Below are 8,630 nucleotides of genomic sequence, written 5' to 3'. Positions count from 1 at the left end.
TCGGCATTTGTGTCTATTGCGCCGGAGCTTGCCGGTGCTGTTTTTGGCCTCATAGGGGCCTGCCTTGTTGGCTGTGTTTTTGCTTCGGGCCAGCCAGCTGTCCTCATGATATGTCCATTTTGCATCCTGCTTTTATATCAATATTTATTGCATTATGGGTTGTTATTACACATTATGTCACAATAATTATGCCTATTCTCTCTTATTTTACAAGGTTTACATAAAGAGGGAGAATGCCGGCAGTTGGGATTCTGGGCTGGAAAAGGACCAAATATTAAAGAACTATTCTGCACAGCTCCAAAAGTCCTGAAACTTCACGGAAGTCATTTTCAGAATATATAAAAAATACTGAGCGCAAGAAGTTCCGGAGGGGGGCCACACCCTGACCACGAGGTGGGGGCGCGCCCTACCACCCTGGGGATGCCCCCTGCCCCGTGGCTCCCCTGGTGGCCCTCCGATGCCCACCTTCTGCAATATGGAGTTTTTCGATGAGGAAAAAATCATAAGCAAGCTTTCGGGACGAGACTCGGCCGCCACGAGGCGGAACCTTGGCGGATCCAATCTAGGGCTCCAACAGAGCTGTTCTGCCGGGGACACTTCCCTCCGGGAGGGGGAAATCATCACCATCGTCATCACCAACAATCCTCTCATCGGGAGGGGGTCAATATCCATCAATATCTTCACCAGCACCATCTCCTCTCAAACCCTATTTCATCTCTTGTATCCAATTCTTGACTCTAAGTCTGGGATTGGTACCTGTGGGTTGCTAGTAGTGTTGATTAGTCCTTGTAGTTGATGCTAGTTGGTTTATTTGTTGGAAGATCATACGCTCAGATCCTTTATGCATATTAATACTCCTCTGATTATGAACATGAATATGCTTTGTGAGTAGTTACGTTTGTTCCTGAGGACAAGGGAGAAGTCTTGCTATTAGTAGTCATGTGAATTTGGTATTCGTTCGATATTTTTATGAGATGTATGTTGTCTCTCCTCTAGTGGTGTTATGTGAACGTCCACTACATGACATTTCACCATTATTTGGGCCTAGAGGAAGGCATTGGGAAGTAATAAGTAGATGATGGGTTGCTAGAGTGACAGAAGCTTAAACGCTAGTTTATGCGTTGCTTCGTAAGGGCCTGATTTGGATCCATATGTTTCATGCTATGGTTAGGTTTACCTTAATAATTTTGTTGTAGTTGCGGATGCTTGCAATAGAGGTTAATCATAAGTGGGATACTTGTCCAAGTTAGGGCAGTACCCAAGCAGCGGTCCACACACATATCAGATTATCAAAGTACCGAACGTGAATCATATGATCATGATGAAACCTAGCTTGACGATAATTCCCATGTGTCCCCGGGAGCGCTTTTCTCTATATAAGAGTTTGTCCAGGCTTGTCCTTTGCTGCAAAAAGGATTGGGCCACCTTACTGCACTTTATTTACTTTTGTTACTTGTTGCTTGTTACCAATTATCTTATCACAAAACTATCTGTTACCTATAATTTCAGTGCTTGCCGAGAATACCTTGCTGAAAACTGCTTATCATTTCCTTCTGCTCCTCGTTGGATTCGACACCCTTACTTATCGAAAGGACTACGATAGATCCCCTATACGTGTGGGTCATCAAGACTCTTTTCTGGCGCCGTTGCCGGGGAGTGAAGCGCCTTTGGTAGGTGGAATTTGGTAAGGAAAAATTTATATAGTGTGCTGAAATTTACTGTCACTTGTTACTACGGAAAGTAACCCTCTGAGGGGCTTTTTCGGGGTATCTTCACCCCGACCAGTAGAGCAAAGAGTTGCTCATCAACCTATTGAACCTACTGAAAATAAAAATGTCTACTTTGAGATTCCTTCTGGTATGATAGAAAATCTGCTAGCTAATCCTTTTGCAGGAGACGAAACAAAGCATCCTGATAAGCACCTAATATACGTCGATGAAGTTTGTGGATTGTTTAAGCTTGCAGGTATACCCGGTGATGTTATTAAGAAGAAGGTCTTCCCTTTATCTTTGAAGGGAGACGCATTGACATGGTACAGGCTATGTGATGATATGGGATCATGGAACTACAAACGATTGAAATTGGAATTTCATCAGAAGTTTTATCCTATGCATCTTATTCATCGTGATCGCAATTATATATATAACTAGCTGGTTGACCCGCACATTTGCGCGGCTAGACTTCCTTTACAACTTTATTTATTTTGTTGGTTTTCCTCTACGTATGTTTATCCATTCAATTTATTCCTGTATATGTATTTATATAAACAAATATAACTTAAATATATAGTATTATAAATATGGTTAAACTTTGCTACATTTTTGATAAAGTTGTTTCAAATGATATGGTTGTCCCACAATGAAATATCAAAAGGACCAATGCATGTATCCCACCATGTGAAACCATTGGCTTTGGTACTAATCTCCAGATTTCGCGGTTTTACCTTTTCATCCATTTTCATTTATCTTTGCATCAAATATTGTTTTAGAATTTTTATCGATAAAATGAAAAAATTGATTATTTGCAGCCATACATTGTTATCTGTTCCAACACTATCTATTAGCACACTGTCATATATCCTCATATTCATATGTATGCTTCCAGATCTTTTGTGCCGTTCTCTAATATTTATATTTAGCAAAAAACATCTCCACCACTATTTTTCCATCGGCAGTTAAGATATATTAAAAAGGCCAAATTTTGCGTATCCGGAAAAGAGATAATATTTTGGAATTACATTTTTACTGCGTTATTTGTGAATTGTTCCATGAAAAAATCGGCGCTCTTCCATGCAATGCCATATAATTCCATACCAATGTTCATATTTATCTCTTCCACTGTTGATTGTCAGTTCCCCTTGATAGATCATTTAAAATACAAATAATATTTTAGTTGGAATGTGTGTACGTGTCCAAAGAAAACATGATCAAACTACATGTGGGATATTTTTAGTAAGTATATGGTAAAGTCATCGATGTCTATGGCACTGATGTTTGCTTCCTACCACGCCAAGCCATTTCTTTAATGATTAAATCGTAAATATTATGTTGTCTTCCTCTATCTGCATCATCACTATTTGAAGTGAATATTGTTTCTAGATAGCACGATATCTTGGTTGTTAACCTTCCATGCATGCTTCTAAATACTCATGACTATATCATCTCACTCTAATTGTTTGTGTAGCCTGGCCATCTAAGTCTAAGTAACTGTTGTTTTTCATTTAGAAAAACTATTTGTATGTATTCATACAAACTATCCGGGTGGCCCGGTCAGTGAAAATAAACATATGCTAGAAGATATCACAAAAAAGAAAAAAATAAATGAGTAAATTCATTTTGTAGTCCTTTATTATAGCATCAGATGTCCTAAATTCTACCTGAACACTACATAACCATGCATTATTAATCAAATGGAGCTTATAATAGAAAGTCCAACGCATTTGTCATCTATGTAAGAAATGCACAAGTACTTCAAAGCCAAGGGATCTTACACACATGCATGATATATATTCCATCTAGAAAATTAATAATATGCATATACCCCACAAAAAAGATTATATCTTTGAAACACATGCATGCATGTACGTGTAGCCTATGGAACTTGATGTTTAAAAAATAAAAAAATAAAAAGGCTAGGTTTCAATTATTTTTAATGATACACACATAGATATGAATGCATACTACTTGTCTGTATAGTTTCATGGCAAAAAAAAATTATATGCGATCTACAAAAAAGTAACAAAATCATGTAACGATAGCACATATATGTACTCTCCACTATAAAAGTGCATGGTTTTGTTTTTTATATAGATCACGTAAAACCTACTTAATAATGAAAATTTTGCATGTGTCTAGATTAGTTAACATTCCCAAAAAATGATTATTTATATAGTACTCATGTATCTATTTTTAGTATTTTGGAAAGTTTCGAATTCCATCGAGCTCTAAATCCGAAACGCCTCACCCGCAGGCTAGCTATTACGATTCTAGGTACTAGCTGGTATAATGAAGAATCAATTAATATGGCTTAAAATTATTCAGAATTCTCGATGGTGTCTTGAGCTGGTCATAGAAACATTAGATTTTCTTAAGTCCTGGTTGAGCATTTTTTTATTTTGTAGTGCAATTTCTTAATATAAAAAAGCAAAAAATATGAGTTAAAATCATTACTTATTTCATTGGAATGACAATTTCATTCTCATAGCCATGTCCGGCTTGTCACGCTAGTCAGAAGGGGTATATTGTTTGCATAGTTTGGACTATGGGTCCAAATTTTGAAGGAGAAAGTAAACATACACCCATGCATTGGTTTCTCATGTAATGATGGCATTTGTTAGTTGTTACATGCATAGCATGCCCAAACGGGATTTGCTTTGTTAGGTCACATGGCCGGCCGTATCATTTTTTTTATTGGGCTGGCTGGCTGGCCGCATCTAATACAAATCTAGTGCTTCCCGTCTAGTTTTCCCACGCTGTATCCATTTGTCCTTTGTCCTGGTTGTGAGAGTCCTATGCATGTACGCTAATGCAAGCTGTTTTCTCTCTGGTTGACTCCTTCCAAATTGCTTTTTTTCCTTGTCAAATCTGAACGCTCTTTCCAAATTAGTTTTTTTACCTTGTCAAATCTGAAGCACTCCAATTACGTGCTTGTAATATGTGTACGTGACAGCCTAATTGTTAGTTTACAACAATATCTGTATGTAACATTATAATTTTAAATCTGAGCCGTTAATATAAGAAAATAGTGGCTAGGATTATCTAATCTATGTGGATAAACGTGATGGCTTCTTTTACTTCTGTCTTAATTATATAATAGATAGATTTTTAGCCTCGCGAAGGAGAAAGCATCGCTGAAGCTTGGGGAGGCTTAAATCAATGTTATATTCATGCCCCAATCATGAGCTTCCAAGAGAAATAATTATTCAAAATTTATATGCTCGGCTTTCTGATGATAATCACACCATGCTCGACACTTCTTGTGTTGGCTCTTTTATGATGAAGACTATTGAATTCAAATGGGATTTATTGGAAAGAATTAAACGCAACTCTGAAGATTGTGACCTCAATGAAGGTAAGAAGTCAGGTATGACACCTAAGTTTGATTGTGTTAAATCTTTTATGGATACCGATGTTCTCCGTAAATTTAACACTAAATATGGACTTGGCTCTGAAATAGTAGCTTCTTTCTGTGAATCTTTTGCTACTCATGTTGATCTCCCTAGGGAGAAGTGGTTTAAATATCATCCTCCCATAGAAGTAAAAGTAGCTGCACCTATTAAAGTTGAAGAAAAGACTATCACTTAAAATGATCATATTGTTCCTATTGCTTATGTTGAGAAACCACCTTTTCCTATTAGGATAAAAGATCATGCTAAAGCTTCAACTGTGGTCCGTAAAAGCAATATTAGAACCTATACACCTCCTGAGCAAGTTAAAGTTGAACCTAATATTGCTATTGTTAAAGATCTCTTATCTGATAATATTGATGGGCATGTTATTCATTTCCGTGATGAAACTGCTAGAATTTCCAAACCCTGTGCTAAAGATAAACATAGACATGTGGTAGGCATGCCTGTTATTTCTGTTAAAATGGGAGATCATTATTACCATGGCTTATGTGATATGGGTGCTAGTGCTAGTGCTATACCTATTAACTTATACAAAGAAATTATGCATGATATTGCACCTACTGGGTTAGAAGATATTGATGTCACAATTAAACTTGCCAATAGAGATAATATTTCACCAATGGGAATTGTTAGAGAAGTTGAAGTCTTGTGTGGGAAAACTAAATATCTTGCTGATTTTCTTGTTCTTGGTTCCCCACAAGATAGCTTTTGTCCCATTATAGTTGGTAGACCCTTCTTGAACACTGTTAATGCTAAGATAGACTGTGAAAAGGATGTCGTTACTATTGGTTTGGGTGATATGTCTCATGAGTTTAATTTCTCTAAATTTAGTAGACAACACCGTGAAGAGGAATTCCGTAGTAAACATGAAATTATTGGTCTTGCTTTTATTGCCGTACCTCCTAGTGATCCTTTAGAACACTATTTGCTAGACCATGAAAATGATATGTTTATGAATGAAAGAAGGGAAATAGATGAAGTGTTCTTTAAACAGGAACCCATCCTGAAACACAATTTGCCTGTCGAAATCCTAGGGGATCCTCCTCCACCCAAGGGTGATCCCGTGTTTGAGCTTAAACCGTTACCTGATACTCTTAAATATGCTTATCTTAACGATAAAAAGATATATCCTAATATTATTAGTGCTAACCTTTCAGAGCATGAAGAAGAGAGATTATTGAAAACTCTAAAGAAGCACCGTGCTGCTATTGGGTATACTCTCGATGATCTTAAGGGCATCAGTCCCACACTATGTCAACACAAAATAAATTTGGAGAAAGATGCCAAACCAGTTCGTGATCACCAACGACGGTTGAATCCTAAGATGAAAGAAGTGGTAAGAAAAGAAATACTAAAGCTCCTTGAGGCAGGTATAATTTATCCCGTTGTTGATAGTCAGTGGGTAAGTCCTGTTCATTGTGTCCCTAAGAAGGGAGGTATTACTATCGTTCCTAATGATAAAGATGAATTGATTCCGCAAAGAATTATTACAGGTTATAGGATGGTAATTGATCTCCGCAAATTAAATAAGGCTACTAAAAAAGATCATTACCCCTTACCATTTATTGATCAAATTCTAGAAACATTATCCAAACATACACACTTTTGCTTTCTAGATGGTTATTCTGGTTTCTCTCAAATACCTGTGTCAGCCGATGATCAATCAAAGACCACTTTTACTTGCCCTTTCGGTACTTTTGCATATACACGTATGCCTTTTGGTTTATGGAATGCACCTGCTACCTTTCAAAGATGCATGATGGCTATATTCTCTGAGTTTTGTGAAAAGATTTGTGAGGTTTTCATGGACGATTTTTCCATCTATGGATCCTCTTTTGATGATTGCTTAAGCAATCTTGATCGAGTTTTGCAGATATGTGAAGAAACTAACCTTGTCTTGAATTGGGAGAAGTGCCACTTTATGGTTAATGAAGGTATTGTCTTGGGGCATAAAGTTTTTGAAAGAGGTATTGAAGTTGATAAAGCTAAGGTTGATGCTATTGAATAGATGCCATGTTCCAAGTACATCAAAGGTATAAGAAGTTTCCTTGGTCACGCCGGTTTTTATAGGAGATTCATTAAGGACTTATTAAAAATTTCTCGGCCTCTGACTAATTTATTACAAAAAGATATACCATTTGTTTTTTATGATGATTGCGTAGAAGCATTTGAAATACTTAAGAAAGCATTGATCTCTGCACCTATTGTTCAGCCACCTGATTGGATTTACCCTTTGAAATTATGTGTGATGCTAGTAATTATGTTGTAGGTGCTGTTCTAGGACAAAGAGTTGATAAGAAATTAAATGTTATTCAATATGCAAGTAAAACTCTAGACAATGCTCAGAGAAATTATGCTACTACTGAAAAAGAATTCTTAGCAGTTCTATTTGCTTATGATAAGTTCAGACCTTATATTGTTGATTCTAAAGTAACTATTCAGACTAATCATGCTGCTATTAAATATCTTATGGAAAATAAACATGCTAAACCTAGACTCATAATCGGTTCTCTTGCTACAAGAATTTGATTTGCATATTATTGATAGAAAGGGAGCTGAGAACCCCGTTGCAGATAACCTGTCTAGGTTAGAAAATGTTCTTGATGACCCACTACCTATTGATGATAGCTTTCATGATGAACAATTAAATGTCATAAATGCTTCTCATACTACTCCATGGTATGCTGATTATGCTAATTACATTATTGCTAAATTTATACCACCTAATTTCACATACCAACAAAAGAAAAAGTTCTTCTATGATTTACAACATTACTTTTGGGATGACCCACACCTTTATAAAGATGGAGTAGATGGTGTCATTAGACGTTGTGTACCTAAGCATGAACAGGAACAGATCCTTCGCAAGTGTCACACCAAAGCTTATGCAGAACACCACGCTGGAGATAGAACTGCACATAAGGTATTGCAATCCGGTTTTTATTGGCCTACTCTCTTCAAGGATGACCGTAAGTTTGTTGTATCTGGTGATGAATGTCAAAGAATTGGTAATATTAGTAGACGTCAAGAAATGCCTATGAATTATTCACTTGTTATTGAACCATTTGATGTTTGGGGCTTTGATTACATGGGACCATTTCCTTCCTCTAATGGATATACACATATTTTAGTTGCTGTTGATTACATTATTAAGTGGGTAGAAGCTATTCCAACTAGTAGTGCCAGTCATAACACCTCTATTAAGATGCTTAAAGAAGTTATTTTTCCAAGGTTTGGAGTCCCTAGATATTTAATGACTAATGGTGGTTCACATTTTATTCATGGTGCTTTCCGTAAAATGCTTGCTAAATATGATGTTAATCATATAATTGCATCCCCTTATCACCCACAGTCTAGTGGTCAAGTAGAACTGAATAATAGGGAACTCAAATTAATTTTTCAAAAGAGTGTTAATAGGTCTAGAAAGAATTGGTCCAAGAAACTTATGGGCCTATAGAACTGCATATAAAAATCCTATGGGTATGTCTCCGTATAAAATGGT

Source organism: Triticum urartu, chromosome 7A (assembly GCF_056163025.1).
Source record: "Triticum urartu cultivar PI428250 chromosome 7A, HENAU_Tu73, whole genome shotgun sequence".
NCBI lineage: Eukaryota > Viridiplantae > Streptophyta > Magnoliopsida > Poales > Poaceae > Triticum > Triticum urartu.
Note: the sequence above shows the minus strand (reverse complement) of the source record.